Source organism: Centroberyx affinis, unplaced genomic scaffold (genome assembly GCF_046629955.1).
Source record: "Centroberyx affinis isolate AG114_WGS23_722 - 3 ecotype Tasmania unplaced genomic scaffold, CSIRO-AGI_Caff_v1 ptg001490l_1, whole genome shotgun sequence".
In the NCBI taxonomy this organism is placed as follows: Eukaryota; Metazoa; Chordata; class Actinopteri; order Beryciformes; family Berycidae; genus Centroberyx; species Centroberyx affinis.
The window spans coordinates 51892-66765 of NW_027279955.1; positions in this window are offsets into that span (position 1 = coordinate 51892).

The window sequence follows — 14874 nt, forward strand, 5'->3', positions numbered from 1 at the left end:
TTCCAGCTTTTTTTTCCAACATGTACTGTCATAGCGGCGACCCAAGGCTTTCTGCCTGGATTGTGCGTTGGTTAGTCTGTTCAAGACCACACTGCAGGTCTTGATTAGTTTGCTTCAATTTGATGATTTCAGCAAGGCGCTCCTGTTCTCTGTCATGTGCCTGTTGGTCGGCCTGTCTCATGTGTGCTACCATGTTGAGAGCCACACACCCAAGAGCTTTAGAGAGATCCTTGCCTCTCTGTGTTTGGTCCAGAGCTTCAGACGTAAACTCTGCCAGGTTCTGGCTGATCGTGTCGGGTCCAGCACTCTGTACGCACTCTGTAGTCTTTCATCAAGACCGCTAACAGTGACTCAAGCAAGGCCGGCCCGACGCATAAGCGAACTAAGCGCCTACTTAGGGCCCCCAAGAGCGCTTGAAATTTTTTTGGGTTTTTTTTTTTGTGATATATTATGTCAATGGTTATCATACAAAAATCAAGCGACTCAAAAGAAAAAAGGTTTTAACTCTCAGTAGGTTTGGACATCTTGGTCCTTAAGGATGTCTTCAGCTGCAGCAGGTTCTGATGAGTATACAGTATATGTGGCAGCCTAATAAAATGTACCACTGTTCCATTGTATCAGCGAGTACGTTTACATGCACACCAATACTTCCATTACTGGGAGTCATCAGCTTATAAGTAACGTGATTCCTCTAATGACTCGGTTTACATGGATTCAGTGAATAATCTGCCTATCGCTCTTTACTCCACTGCACTGCTCCATGTTGTTTGCTTTGTAAATACAACATCCAGGTTACTGCGTCTGGTGACCTTTGACCTGTTCTGTTTGAAAAAGCCAAAAGAAATCTAAGGTGCCTCAACAGATGGAAAGATTGAGCAGAAATCTAGCTGTGTTAACCAGGTTCTGCTTACTCTGGTCATGAACTTAGTCTGATTAAGAGAATCAGATGAAGGCCTTAACATGACACTTTCAGTCTAAGTATTGCCTTAATTGGGCTAAGATCCAACTATTAGTGCGCATGTAAACGTACTCTATGTAGGAGCAGTTCAGTGGGTTAATCAGTGATTCCAGTAGTGATTCAAGGAGGGACCACATGAAGAAATGAAGTAGAAATATAGTTAAAATTAAATTCAACTAAACGTGAGTTTTATTTGATTAATTCAATGACTGTAACAGCAGATGGGTTTTCTATGGAGCCCGGGAGTGGCCATCGGGAGAGAAATAATTGATGGTGCTCTGGATATATAAAACGTGTGCAAGTCACAAGCTTCTAAAGAGTCAGAGCACATCATTTAATTTGAAATGTGGCGTTGCCCTGGCTGTGTTGACAGTACATCGAAAGAAAAGGCAACATGTTTTCAGAGGTGGTTGAACTCAACGGCTCGGCTTTTTGGGATAAATGATGTGCCGTTTTAATTGTGGCAACATCATTATTTTGTGCGCACACATTATGGATTAGTAGGAAGGAAAAACAATAAATTGAGGGAACAAAATGTATTTTGTGCGCATGTATTCAGCCAAACCGAGGGCAGGTATGAACCACATCCAGGGAATTAAATGTATCTCATGCGCACGTTGTTCTATATCTTGGCCTCCATAAAACTTTTTTTCTCTCCCTATGGCCACTCCTGGGCTCTGTAGTTTTCAGTACAATAGTGTAGGTTATCAAATAACATTTCCTCATTACAGTATAACCAGTCCTCTTACTTGGTGTCTGAGGGTCCAGGTTCATTACTGAACCATGGAAGTAGACCTTTAGACCGGTCACTCTTCATAGACAGGCAGCTGGGTACTGGAGACTCTGCTCTGCCCTCCTCTTCCTCCACACAAACACTCATCTTCCGGACTTCAGTCAGGCTGAGAGGTAAACGGGTAACACTGGAGACACACACACACATACAGTTAGTACCGCCTTGTTTTCTTTAAATATGTCTAATTAAAAACAGTGTGTATTAAACATCCAATCAGGATTTTGTATCCACAGATGAATCAGTGATAAACTGTTTAGTTCATTCTGACTCTTATTCCCTCTACAGGCCACAGGGTGACAACTGACTCAGAGACTTTTACACTAAAATAATAACAATAATGTTGTAATAACACCAACTCAGACTTTTACAGTAAAATAATAAGAATGTTGTAATAACACCAGCTCAGACTTTTACAGTAAATAATAATAATGTTATAACACTCACATTGCTTGTTTCCTTGTTTCCCTCTGTGAAGTTGGCCGATACTGGAGATTCAGTGAGGAGGCAGGAGGCAGATCAACTTATTTTTAAGCCCATGGTGAGGCACATTTATTCAAGCAGAACTTTTTACAGGTGCTACCACCTGTATGTATGTGTATGGCTGCAATGACAGATACCACCCAGCAATCCTCATGTTGGCATCTCGCATCTTCTGCAGCCACTGCAATGCCCTGTGGTCTGTTGAGGTACTATCTGCTAGGAAGAGACTTAGTGCTTCTAAGTCTCTTCCTAGCAGATAGTACCTCAACGATTCCACTGCCCACTTCATTGCCAGGCATTCTTTCTCTATCGTGGAATACCTGGTCTCTCTGGGCAGCAGCTTGTGACTCAGGAACACCACTGGCCTCTGTTCCTCATCCACTTCCTGCAGCAGCACAGCTCCCAAGCCCACTCCGGACGTGTCTGTCTGCAAGGTAAAGGGCTTAGAGAAATCAAGGGTATGGAGGACTGAGGACTCACAAATGGCTCCTTTCAGCTCCTTGAACGCCTTGTTGCAGTCATCAGACCATCTCACTCTGTTCGGCGCTGAATCCTTCTCCAGGTCGGATAGCACTGCAGAGATGTCAGCAAAGTTAGGGATAAATCTCCTGTACCACCCTACTAACCCCATGAAAGATTTCACCTTCCTCTTGGTTGTAGGCACTGGGAACTCATGGATTGCCTCCACCTTTCCCACCTGTGGTCTGATCATCCCATTCCCAATCCTGAACCCCAGGTACTGTACCTCTCTGTGGGCAAAAGCACATTTACCCGGATTGATGGTGAGACCTGCCTCTTTTATGTGCTGGAGCACCTGGCGGACGTGTGCTACATGGTCTTCCCAGGAGTTGCTAAAGATGACCACGTCATCTAGATAGGCTGCCGCAAACTCTGGGACCTCCTTTAGCACATGATCCATCAACCTCTGAAATGTGGCTGGTGCCCCATGCAGGCCAAACGGCATCACTGTGAACTGGAACATGCCGAATGGTGTCTTGAAGGCAGTGAACTCTCTGGATTCTGGAGCCAAGGGCACCTGCCAGTACCCCTTGCTCAAATCCAGCATGGTGATGTACCTGGCTCCTCCCACTCTCTCCAACAACTCATCAACTCGTGGCATGGGGTATGGGTCAAACTTGGAAACTGCATTCACTAGTCGCAGGTCAATGCAAAACCTAATAGTGCCGTCTTTTTTAGGGATCAGCACAATAGGACTGCACCATTCGCTACGAGAAGGTTCAACCACACCCAGGGCCAACATTACCTCCAGTTCCTGCTTTAGAGCTGACAGCAGCCTCTCTGGGATCCGGTAGGACTTCTGACGAGCTGGGGTGTTGTCCGTCAGGTAAATTCTGTGATGAATCAGGTCGGTATACCCCGGCTTTTCCTGGAACAGCTCCGGGTCCAGCAGTTCAATCAGATCCTGTTTCTGGGCATCAGACAAATGAGTCAACTCCACCAGATATTGTTCTGATGGTGCAGGGAAAAACATTTCTGAGGTCTCCTCATTCCCACTTACTGCTCTCACAAACAAACTTTCCTTCACTGGTTCTGGTCTAGCATGAAACTCTTTCAGCAAATTAACATGAAAGGTTTGATACTTCTTACCCCTGTCCGGCATGTAGAGTTCATATGTCAGTTTCCCAACCTTTCTTGTGACCTTGTAGGGCCCGTGCCACTTTGCCAACAACTTGCTCTCACTGGTGGGAAGGAAAAGAAGTACCTGCTGACCTGGTTGCAATTCTCTGGATCTGGCCTTCTTGTCATACCAGGTCTTTTGTGTCTCTTGGGCCGCCTGTAGATTTTCCTGTGCCAGCGCCGTCATCTTCTCCAATCGCTCTCTCATTTTCACCACATAAGACACCACGTTGTCTCCCCCAGACTTTGGGCTCTCCCAGTGCTCCTTCAAAAGGTCCAAAGGACCCTTTACATCCTGCCCATAAAGCAGCTCAAATGGGGAGAATCCTGTTGATGCCTGGGGTACCTCCCGATATGCGAACAGGAGGTATGGCAGCCACTGATCCCAGTCTGAACCTGTTTGAGACACAAACCTACGAAGCATGTTCTTTAAGGTTTGATTAAATCGTTCAACCAAACCGTCAGTCTGTGGGTGATATGGAGTGGTTTTGATGCCCTTAATACCCAACAGCTGATACACATGCTTGAGGAGTCTTGACAAGAAGTTTGAGCCTTGATCTGTGAGAACTTCACTGGGTATTCCTACTCTTGAGCACAGTTGGAGTAGAGCATTAGCTACATCTCTAGCCTTGACACTTCTCAGAGGAAAAGCTTCTGGGTACCTTGTTGCATAGTCCACTACAACCAGAATGAAGTGGTTGCCTGATGCGCTCCTCTCCAGTGGTCCTATCACATCCATCCCTATCCTGTCAAAAGGAGTTTCGATGATTGGAAAGGGTTGTAAACTTGCCCTGGCCACTCCCTTGCCTGAAATAACTTGACACTCAGTACATGTCTTACAGAAGGTTTTTACATCTGTATACATACCCGGCCAAACAAAACGTCTACCGATCCTTGCCAGAGTTTTGTTGAACCCCAAATGACCAGCCCATGGAGTTGAATGGCCCAAAGTCATAACAGTGTGCCTCAGAGACTATGGCATTACCAAAGCATCTACTTGGCCCTTCCTCTGATATAGACTGCCTCCCTTCAAGATGTACAGTGCATCATCTCCTATGCTTGGCTGTCCTTGCTTCACCCCATCCTTTTCTGACACTTTCCCAAACCATGCCGACAATGTAGGGTCCTCCTCTTGTAACTGTGCAATGTCTGATGGGATGTGCATCTCTACAGGGAGGGTGGGGTTGGGTAAGCTTTCACTGGATGGTTTAGGACCACCCAGAAACTTGTCACTTCGCTTCTGGCTGTTTGATTTCACCCTTTTTTCTGGTGTTGGTTCCAGTTCAATGTTATCAAAAGGCAGCTCCTTGAAATCCTCAACTATACTCTGTGCCCTTGTAATGACCATATTACACCCTTTAGGCTTGTGTAAAAGGTCCAACAGTATTGGGATGTCCCAGCCCAATACAACCGGGTAAGGTAGCTTTGGCGCTAGTGCTACTGGGAGGAAAAAGGTTTGGCCACCTGCTGCAGTGGGGTAAGGTTTCTCATCCCCATGGATACAGGTTACTCCCACCCCTTCCTGACAGCTCCACCCTTCCCTAGATACCAGGCTTGCTAGCACTACTGTCTGTGAGCTCCCTGTGTCTATTAGGGCTGTCTGTTTCTTGCCATTAACCAGTACTGGTGTAAAATGACGAGTATCCCCCACCAAACTCTCTGATGGGACCGGCCTAGGTACAGAGCAAAGGAGGACCTGCTTGCTTTTTCGGGCAGGACAAAAGGGTTTTGTGTGCCCCAACTCCCCACAGTAAAAACATTTAACATCTTTTTTGTTAGCGCCCACAGATGGTATCATAGCTGAGCTGTGGCCTTATATACCATCCTACCCAGGTGCTTAATTAGTGGATCAAACCAACAACAGGGGTGCTCCCACAAAGACATTCTTACACATAATTAACACATATAGAGTTATATTTAGTAGTTATACAATTTGTAGTCTCATATATATATATATATATATATGAGACTACAAATTTATACAATTTGTAGTCTCATATATATATATATATATATATATATGAGACTACAAATTGTATAACTACTAAATATAACTCTATATGTGTTAATTATGTGTAAGAATTACTACAATTACTAATGGGAGCACCCAGAACTATAAATTAAACTTCAGCTGCTGTAGGACTCTTTTGCCCGAACACCAGGACCTACAACACACTGGTAAGTACATCCAGCGAAACAGTTATGTTAGCAGTATTTAGACTACCATCAAACAATAGACAGCCGGCATGCCTGTTTGTGGTATTGCCCCAACTGCTTCTCCATGTCTCCTGCCTTGTGTCGGACTGACTTCCATGGCTGCCAAGAACTGCAGACCAGTGAATCCTCCTAAGTTACACAAGCACAGACATTAATAAAACACACAACACACAACATGATGTGGGGGAAGTGAGGGAACTCCATCACACTCTCCTCCTGCTCTGCTCTGTGTCTCAAAATGGAGTCTGAACTAAGTTGCTTCACACTTTCACTTCCACTGTTCATGTACCTGGATCACCTGGTCAGTGTTGCGCCTCCCCGCTCCATTTCCTGCACATGTCTTCTGATTAGACTGAAGTCACATGTACACAATTGTGTATGCGTGTTTGTGTGTGTGTGTGTACTTTTTGTTGATTTGTTTATGAGAAACTCTCTTGTATTGAATAGCTCTCATTGAAAGGAGGTTTGGGCAAAATTCAGAGGAGGCCGGGCCACAGGACACAGAAATTCATCTTTTGACATACAAATGTCAGATAAATAACACAAAAAACACAGTTAATAGGTACAGTATTCACCACACAATCAACATAACACAGTAGACAAGACGGTACAGTATTCACACATTCAGGGACTCAGTCTTTGTTCAGCAAAGCTCTGCTGGTGGATGAATGACCTGCTAGCATCCTGTATCTTGGGCCTGATGCCAATGGCTCATAAGCACTAATGTGACACATGTCCAATAATTGCCGCTCCTTTCTTCATCGGTCGGTTCTCATAGATCGATGTTATACATCCAAGCTGTGCCCCAGCGATCCTACCGGACATATTGACTATCCTATGGAACTTATTTTTACCGCTTACCGACAAGGAGGAAAGGAAAGTTAAGACACAACGAAAGAACAGAACCATTATGTCTTTGTTCACCTTATATTGCCTCAACTTCTGCATGAAGTGCAACTCTGTAAGCCTTTCTTATGAATAACCTCCGTATTTAAGTCCCATGTCCAATTTGCATCACTGTTCACATTCTAGAACCTGAGGATCCATTTGAATGGTTTAGTCCAGCTCTGTGTTCAGGGAAGGGAACTTTGTCAGGAATGCCTGGTTGGGGCATGTTGTCACGCTGATTTCAGGGCATGTTGTCATAACTATTGAAATTGGGTTTTTTTTGGTTAGAAATGCCTTTACATTCATCTTTTTCTGAATAGATATTATATTATTTTGGTACTTGAACCCACAAACCTTTGCTTGTGTAACATACAGCTACAGAAGGTACATTACTATTATTATTGTTTTCTTTAAGTGACTAAGAAGTTATTTTACATCAAAAAGCATCAATGTGTATAATTACATGCACATTAATATATCACACTATTAGAAATTGTATCAGAGTTTATGTTTTTTTATTTTACCTGGTGTGTGGTGGGTGTGGATTTCTGAGATGAAGTATGTTGTTTTCAATACATACTCATGTGTCATGTGTCGTGTGTGACAACATGCCCTGACGTGGGGTAAGTTGTCACAAGTTGTCAAGTGGTATTTGATCAGTAATAACTTTTGCTTCCAGTAAAATATTGAAAATGTAAAAATGCCATTTTTTGGAGGAGACCTTAATCTAGCTAGAAAACTATATATGGTATCCCAGTAGGAAGGCACTGCTGAGAAATACACCAATGAGTAAAAAGTGTGACAAAATGACCCGGTCTCCCCTAATTGTGCAGTTCACCTCCTGCTCCCACAGGGACAAAGGGGCTCAGGGCAAAGTCAGAAAACTGACTGGCAGCTTTAGCGTGAAGTTAGAGCAGACTCCTTCACCATAGGCTGTTTTCTCATTCAGAAACCAATTACTTTGTATTTAAAAGTCAAATTCAATAAGCACCCATATTAATGTTTGATGTCATAATAATAGGCTCTAATGAAAACATGCCAACTAACTATAAATGCTGCATGTGCACTATGACATACAGAACGGAGACTAAAGTGGACATCAAACAGTAATGTGGGTGCTCACTCACTAAATTTGACGATTAAATATAAAGTAATTGGCTCAAAACAGTATTTCTACCTATTTTAAAATCTCACGCTTTTATTTTGAAGGCTAAACGGCCAAACCGGAAGTCTTGTTTCTGGTCATTCAAGCTAGTCTTACCAATCGAGGCCGGGGTGCGCGGCGCGCAACCGTGACGTATTTTCAAATCACGGCTAGAGTGGCGGTGGCGATTTCAGCTAAATAATGGTGTAAATGTCGGTCTTTTCAAGTCACTTTGGGGTCGTTTGGCTTGTGGAGATTTGCATTATGCTGGACGAGCTGCATGGAGCCATTTTATGGGTATTTTCCGTTATTTTTTTTAACCGTGAAGTCAGGTCAAGTCAGGTCAAATTGTAGTCAGCGGGTTCAGGAAACAGGCTGCAATAACAGGGTTCCTCCACTAGATGGAAGAAGAGCTCTATTCTTGTTAGGTTTTCTCTCTCTCTCATCTGTCCTATAAATACATACAAACAATGCATACGATTTGAACATACATTACATAATATTAAAGCACATAGAACTGTTTTTTAATAATTCTGTAATATAAATATAAAGTTGTACATTGTTCCTGGTATTATGGCAGCAGTAGACACATTTAGCTGCTAAGTGCTGCGATCTTCCCCCTACAGAGAAGGAAGTTTATTTTCATTCACTAGGTCATGAGGCCTGGAATAACTTTTTAGTCCTCATGTCTTTGTATTTGGGACATGTATAGAGGAAATGCATTTCAGTCCTTGTGGCAATAGGTGCAGACAGAGAGGAGGCTCTGAGTCTGGTCCGCTGACTGTGTTGTTCAGTGAACTTCACAGCCAGCCCATCTAGAAGCTGGACCTCTGGGGTGTGTTGATTGTTGAGGAGAGCTTTGTATATTCTGCCTCATTTAGATGGAACCAAAATTGAATTGCTCTTTTTTGGATTTGAATGCTCAGGCGATACAGACCAAGTTCAGCCCTGCATGCATTGCTTTTGCAAAATTCCACTTCAAATTTTCCAGCAGGCGTTTTATCCCAATTTTTCATTTGTGTCAAATAAGGCCCCATGTTTCACTTGCATAGAGCATAACTGCTGTGATGAGTGACTTGTATGAAATGATGATCTTGTCTAGTGCCTATTGGAGCACTTGTACAGAAAGGTTGACTGCTCTTTCTTTAATGCCACTTTGTATTTTGCTTTCTTACACTGTTGCATGTTGTTTGTAACCTGTATGTTTGTCATGATGCTGCTTTCTTGACCACGTCTCCCTCAAAAAAGACATTCTTCGTCTCACTGGGAATCAACTGGAAATAAACACATAAACTAAATACATAGAAATGCATTACCCAAGTTTATGGAAAGTCGTGTTCTTGCACCTGTATTCAAAATCTATCATTTTTTGTGTGTTTTATTTTTTCATAATTCTAGATCCTTAATATATACAGTATATATATAATATGAAATGGTAAATCGGAGTGTCAGTGACATCTTCAGCCAAATTGGCAATGTAAATCAATAGGTTACATTTTAGTGATGTTACGTTCGTGAACGATCCGATTCTTTTCAACGGCTCTTTGGTACGAACGAAGGGAACCGAGTCGTAGATGAGAGCCGTTCTTTTTGACAGATTATCTATCTGATTTGCACTAAAATCTGTTCTGCCCAAAAATTCATTATACTTACATAACACATTTCATACAGAGGGTAAATTCAAAGTAGTAAATTCACTGACAAAGCAGAGGGAGATGGCGTCACGTTGTGTTTACAATGCAGATCATTGACATTAGGTCTGGTGTTCCGCTGCCCCCTGGTACAGCGCTGCCCCCTGTTGTAGTTTCGTATTTCAGCCGCCAGGTGTCAGGAGACAAAGACACTGTTTACTGCAAGCAGGCGTGCTGTACAAATGTGTTTCCCGTGGACGCTTGTCATGTTCAGTGGTAAAAAAAACCAAAAACCTCAAAGTATTTTCTGTACACGCTATTTCCAAACGTCAAAAACAAAATTCTAGATCTCTAAATATAAGATGGATTGTAAAAATGGGTTAATGTTTATTAGTAATTTGGTTTATTAGTCCTGAATTTCTAATTTAAAAAGTGCTGTCCAATCCTAATAAAAAAATCTACACAATCTAAACAATTCATGATTTTACAAATAAGTGGGCCTATATACGCTATCTGACATAATGGGGCAGACATGCAACAAAGCAATTAATGAGCAAATATTGAACCCATGACCTTCATTTCTGCAGCCTATACTGTGAGGCAGTTCCTTAGACCACTGAGCCACTGTGAGCTTTCTCATAAATCCCATTTGTGTTTCTATCATTGTGTTTTGTTTTTCTTAATTACTTTCTATGACTGGGGAAAGAATGGGGAAATTCATGAAACACACCAATCTTTTTTTTTTTTTTTTATATTTATTTTATGCTTTACTGACAGAGATAGTGCGAGAGAGAGAGACAGGAAGGTATGGGAGAGAGAGGGGAGGACATGCAGCAAAGGATTTGAACCCGGGTCGCTGCGGGAAAGACTGAACCTTATGTACCATAAGTGACCCAGGTTCTACTCAGTGAGCCACCAGGGTGCCCCACCTTGGCTCTAGTCTTGCTGGTTTCTCTTTATATTGGATTAATGACAGTATTTTCGCTTTTAGAGTGGCCAGTCCACTCCCCATTATTGACACAGTAGGAAAGCTGAGAGGACGGAGTAGGGGAAAACATCAGAGAAGGTTCTGGTGGGACGGAAGCCCAGACCAGCAGGGGAAGACCTGCATGTAGACCCAAAGACAGGCGGACTGCCACTACCTCTGGACATGAAAATGTCTGTCTACCCTAAATGATAAGGCATAAGAGCAATCATTTTATGACTTGTGTTCAATTCACTCTCCAACCAGGAGATTAAGACAAAACAGTAGAGAAGAAGATTGTGGGGAAAAGTACATTAACTTACATTGGAGTTGAACCTTTCAGCAAACTGAGACTCCTTGATTTTCACTAAACTACACAGGGAGATGAAACATCCGGGGCAAGACAACATATCCATATTATCTGATGTGTTACAGTGAGTGTTGTCATGTGTAAAGTTTGAGGTCACTACTTTTGTACATTTGTGAATGAATGGTAGGCCTATCACACATCTAAAATACTCAAGAGGCTTGTATATAGGCCTTCCCATGTGAACGATTCTGTGCCTTAGCTCTGATACACAAGTAATGATAAATCAACCAGGATTGCAATTTACAAACTAAAGACCAATTTGGGTTCAGTTATTACATTTTTGCATTGGATTACCATACAAAGCGAGAAAGAAAGGCATAATCACAGAGGGTGAATCACCTTATACAGATTCTACAGTTCATATCAAAGTTGTTTTTACCCCACATTTAAGTCTATCAAAACGTGTAGAACTTTTGTACCAAAGAACTGGAGAAATGCCATCAACAAATGAACCAAACCAAATCAGCTGAATGAGCTTTTAAAAATGCAGTGAAGGGTTTGGAGGCTGATTCAACTGGAGTTTGTAAATGCTTCCCTATAGCTAGACTCATCTACTCTTTTTAGGTGCAGGATTCTGTGTGTTTTTTATTACTTCTTTTACTGCCTTGTTTTTATTGTATGTCTCTTCATGTTTGTTTTTGTATGTTGCAGCACTGTATCGCTGCTGTCTTGGCCAGGGCTCCCTCGAAAAAGAGATCTTGTAATCTCAATGAGACTCACCTGGTTAAATAAAGGTTAAATAAAATAAATAAATAAAAACCTTAACTACAACCTCAAACCAGATTTTTTCTGTTTATCCCTTTAACCCATTTGTAGAACAGACTGTCCTTTCCACTTAGAATACATTATACAGATCTAACCAGATCTAACACAGCAAGAACCCAATCAAGCATATTAATGAGAATTTGCTCATAAATATGCTTGTTTGGGTCCAGGGGTGTTGGAGGGTGAACACCTGACTGACTGTTGTTTGAAATTTTAGCTCACAGTAGCATACAGCATCCTCAGTAACAATACACTGCATTGGGTCGGCCTATTTGAAATGGCCTGTAACTTTTTGAGAGTTACCACAATGATCATGACAAACTTGTCTTCAATGTATTGCATGTGAGAGGCATGGAGAGAAAATGCAACAGGAAAAGGTGATTAAAATCAACTATTTTTACCCTCAACAGTAACATGCAATAATTTCAAAGATTTTACTGAGTTAGTTCATATAATATCAAATCACTTTATCTAGCACTAACCTGTGGATGGCATCTCTGGGGATACAGATATGCAGAACAGAGAAATAACTTTTTTCCATAGTTGATATGGTAGGCTGATAGTATACCAACAAGCAATACATGTGTTTTGCCTGAAAATAGCATTTCAACATCTGTACTAGCGTCTAAAACCTTTACCTCGGTGCCTGTTTGGTTTCAGACTGCCTTGTGACTTGCTTTGAACACAGAAGAGGTAAGAAAACAAGAAGCAAGCTTAGCCTGCGTGCATATCAAAATGAAGCTGAGAAGAAATAGCATTTAACTTGTTTATTTAAAAATCGCACTTGACAAAAAAAATCGACAAAACTGTTTTGACTGTACAAGTAGCCCAATATTTTACAAAGTAGGCATGTTCGCCTGGCTCTGGGTAAAGAACGGTTAGCAGTCAAATATTCCAAGGCCTTAGTAAATTAATACAAGCTTAAATAAATTATTGTGAACAAGACAACATATGAATCTCCAGTTAATTCAAAGTATTACATTTGCAAGATACACCTTTGTTTGCTCGTCGTACCAAGCCGTCTCCCCCCGCAGCAGACCAGTACAGACACTACTGAGCAGTATCAAGTTTACCTCAGGAAAGTAAGACAGGCACAGATTCAATTATGGAGTACATGCGCCGTCTAGTGGTGACATGCTTTATTACGCGGGAGACACGCATGTACGGGGGGGGCAGCTCTGTGCGGAACACCGGCAATACGAGTAATTTAGTGCTGCTAAACCTAGTCCACACATGCGAAATGAAATTATATTGGTGGGATGTCTAAGTTTGAATCTGATCCAAATCTTACCCTATCATTATCCTAGTGATTATTTCGCAGATAAACCTAGTAATCCCCGCCCCCTAAAAAAAAGAAAAAATAACGATGAACGGCTCTTTTGAACGGCTCTCGGAAAGGAACGGAGCCATAAGATCCGGCTCCCTTCAAAGAGCCGTAATTCCCATCACTATTACATTTTCCTTGATTTTCATGACTCACAACTTATTTAACAACAGAGCAATACACTGCTTTATTTAAAGGCAACAATAATTACATACTAGAAATAGATACATTTTCTGAAGAAAATTTAAAGTCGCCTTTGCTAGAGTGCTGTTAAGTTGCGGGTAGAGTTTCGCCAGTGGTCGCTACGGTGTTTCTAGGTGATTGCTAGGCTTTTGCTAGGTGATTGCTAGGGTGTCACTAGTGGTTGCTAGGGTGCTAGGGAACACAGAGAATCCAAGGAAACAAGACTAGGTCAAAACCTAGTATATGGCTAGACCTTGTATGGGTGTGCCACGTGCCACGGCCGACCAATGGCGTAACTTCATCACTCAGTCAGTCAGTCAGTCAGTGACAGACATTTGCGTTTATAGGGCTGGCCCCGCTGTTGCGGTCCACCCAAAAGGAATTGTTTTTCCACGATTTACAGTCACGAGTTACGATCATTTAAAATGTAACAGGTTGCTGTAGCGCCCCCAATTGACGAAATGACAAAATTTTACACATTGGCTGAGACATGATACGTGCACAATTGTACCAAATTTGGATGGGATAGCATAATGCGTTCATGAGTTATACCAATTTTTAAAACATAGGCCCCGCCCACAACATTTGATCAAACTTTGGAAGCCAATAACATCAAAACGGTACGGAATATCAGAAAACATAAGGTTCTTATGCAATGGAAATGTTGTTCACTACTCCAGTAAATAGGACGAACCTTAGATACGACTTGGCAACGGGAGATATTTCTAGTCCGCTCAGTTCATAGAACCCTTTGGCTCAGCTATGAGCCAGAAAGCTAACATTATGCTAGCAAGATTCAAAGTCAATAACAAACAGTAAATATAATTTGACAGTATGTTTAACAACAAGACTAGCTAGCTATCCAGCCATGGCATTGTCCCCAAATCAATATCAAGATTTTCACGAACAAATGAGATAGGCCATGTGTCTGTCGGCCGCAGCCTGAAGTAGTGAGTTGACTAGCGAATGGGATGTGAGATGATCGCTTACCGTATGTGATGCAAAGTATCAGTAAGTTCAGAGGGGCAGTGTACTTCTTGCAGCTTGTGTGTTACAGTCGCCATCCTGTGGTGTTCAGAGGATGAGGCACTATGCTATGTTTACTCATTTTAGATACAGGCTGATGCTACGTAGCCAGCGCATTCATTTAGAACGGTGAAGAGACAGTTTCACTGGAACTACTTAGTGGGTGTACATTATCAGGAATTAATGGACACCCTGCAGCCAATCAGAATCGAGTATTCAACCAGACTATGGTATAATTCCTGATGCTGTGTGGAAAGTTTGGTGAAGATTGGACAAAATCTGTAGGAGGAGTAGTGAAAAAACTGTTTTGAACAAAATTCAAAATGGCAGAAAATCTAGTTAGGCGGAAGTGGGAGGGGCCTATATCGTTAGATGCGTAATGAGCCAAGGAATCCAGGGAAAAAGAATTTTGATTCTACAGGCTACGATTCAAAAGTTAACCAAAACGTAAATAGGGCTGTAAATAGGGCCACCATTAGGTCAATTGGTGTAA